A 2,500-nucleotide genomic window follows, 5' to 3' on the forward strand; every position below is an offset into this window, starting at 1 on the left:
ATCCACTCGATATCGGCAGCCACAAAGGCCCGAACGCGTGAATCAACAAGTGTCCTAGCCCGGATTCAGAGTACACCGTAGGACCATCAAGCAATTTTTAGTACAACAATATCGATAGGAGTGCCGAGTACCGCATAATCGAACTTCCTGTGAGCGCGCACAACGTATGAGGTGGTTAATGGTGAGTAGTGCTCTCGTAAGACGCCTTCATTTCAAAAATGTGTTTCAATAATTCGATAATTCACCTACTATCAGACCATCAATTGGCGCATTAAACGCGCAAAGGTGCTGTGCCATGTCACCGAGAGTCGATGGAACGTTCGCCGCTGTATACAATACAAAATCGATCCAGTGTTTGCAAGTGTGTGCCTTTTTTATGCTTCATTGCCTTCCGCTATTTATCTTCACCGCGCATACGACTCAGTTCCTTTTCCAATCGGTAACGTGCATTGTAAACTGTGCTTTTGAGTTACACGCTTCTTTCGTCGCCCTCGACTCCCACCGATTCCGAATTGCAATTTCAATGAAAAGTCAACAACTGGAAAAAGGGATTTTCAAAAATATTTGTGTAGAAAAGTTGGTTACTTTCGGTCGCTCGGCTCTACAGGCCTCGGCTGCTGCACCGTGAGCGATAGTATTGTGTCTCGTTAAGTTTTGCCTCGAATACAATCGTATGTTTTTTTGTGTATGTTGCTTTCCCACGTTCGGCCTTTTATTGCAATTGTTTATCGCTTGCCTCTTATTTTGTCATTCTTTCGCTCGCATTAGAGTCGTTTGAAATGATAATCGTTTTGTACAGAGTTGATCATTGCATCTTTTCTCCTTTTCTTCTTCTGGTCTGTGTTGTCACTTCCGGTTGTTCTTTCGCGTGGACTCGTTCTGTATTGGGCAAGTGTTTAAGATGCTGATTCGCTTTCCGAGTGGGGAAAATAAATTGTGAAAAAGGCACAATTTGTTTTCGTTCTTCACCAATTCTTCCCAGAACATCAGGTCGCGTTCAGCGTTTGGCGCTAGCACTATCCGCGTTCTCGTGTACATGAGTAAATGTGTGCAATCACTGAAAACAATCTAAAGAAAATCAGGAAACGAAAAGGATATTTGGTAATATAAAACACAAAAGGGCTAGGGAATAAAATAGAAAAAAAAAACTACATCGGAGAAAAATATACGAACGGAACAAGCAAATACAACAATCACTCACCCTCAAAGCCTTTGTGGTATAAAACCATTCCGAGAGCAAAAGTCTGGTTGAAAAACATGGGTTCGCTAACAACACTTCAAGCTTCATGAGTGCATCGTAAACCATTTCTCACGTTTCATTTAACATACATTTAGCATTCAACGTTACGCAGATGCTTGTGTAATATTGTTTACTGTCTCTTTTCATCACCATCTTGGCCGTTTCAAATCCATCTTTCCATTCGTCCAACAGACCACAGCGAGGGGAAACAAAGCAAAAGAAGAAGCAATACCATCAAAACTTCAACGTAGAACAATGCATTGTGGGTTTGCCGGCTTCGTTTTGAGCACTATCGCGTTTGCTTTATACCGCTACTGATTGGTTGCCTTAGCACAGGTTATACAAGCGGATTGTACTTTCTTCTTTCCTTATGTTTGCAGCACGGGTAGGGGTTTTCCTTTTAACTTTTCTTTATTTTTACCCTATCATTTCTTGCTTCCTGCTTCGCATCCAACCCAGTGTCCAACGCACTATCACAATCACACAAAAAGAGAAATGGAAGAAAAACGAGAAACCGAACATAGACTTCCTTTCAAACACGGAACCATGTTGGAAGTGTGCACGAGGGAATTGTCAGAGAGAAAAGCAAATTGAAAATTGAAGACCATTAAGGAAAAGGAGTCGAAAAGTATATGAATAGAATAAATCAAAAAAGGAAAGGGAACAGAGAGATTGAAAACAAAACAAAACAAATCAAATAGAACTAGAGTGTGAACGGAAAAAAGAGGAGGGAGTGAAAAAGACCTTCGAAAAAATCCTACTTAACGTACTAAACACACTAAACACTAGAGCACTTATCAGTTAAGGATGATGCGTCGCGCGGCTCCGTCGCGGGATTGACTCGTTCTTCTTTTGATTCCATTTCGAGTTTAGCCTAGCCGTGTTTCTTGCTCTCTTTCTTAGTAACGATCCGTTCCGTCTGCATTAGCGATTCCCGTTTTTAATCTGTGTTCAAACGTGATTCGTGGCATTTGCATTGCTGGTTACCACCGCCCATGGTAAGATTCATACTAGACCGTAAAACGCATGCGTTGGCGCTTTAACCATCGCATCAATCAGTCTCACCACCGGGGGGGGGGGGGGGGGGGGGGGGGTTGCGTGTTTCATTCGTTCTTCTTCGTGACGGCATACCTTCTTTTTACCCTTTATTTTCTCCCTGCGGGGCACATCTTCCCGTTTTCGAACAATCTTTCTAAGAAATTTAAAATATAAACTAGCGTTCCGTTTTTACTCCACACCGCTTGAAGGTTCCCTTTTTTT

General features: G+C 42.2%; 1 protein-coding gene across 14 annotated transcripts in view; it reads right to left on the minus strand.

Annotated features, from left to right (window-relative positions):
- LOC125956735 (protein alan shepard) overlaps nt 1-2,500 on the minus strand; it is a 172,411-nt gene that overhangs the window by 6,865 nt on the left and 163,046 nt on the right. For all 14 annotated transcript variants that reach the window (XM_049688900.1, XM_049688891.1, XM_049688890.1 and 11 more), the window contains one exon: nt 1-2,500. This exon is cut by the window's left edge and continues 6,865 nt beyond it; it is cut by the window's right edge and continues 2,111 nt beyond it. The gene's annotated coding sequence lies outside the window, so the exon portion shown is untranslated.

Source organism: Anopheles darlingi, chromosome 3 (assembly GCF_943734745.1).
Source record: "Anopheles darlingi chromosome 3, idAnoDarlMG_H_01, whole genome shotgun sequence".
In the NCBI taxonomy this organism is placed as follows: domain Eukaryota; kingdom Metazoa; phylum Arthropoda; class Insecta; order Diptera; family Culicidae; genus Anopheles; species Anopheles darlingi.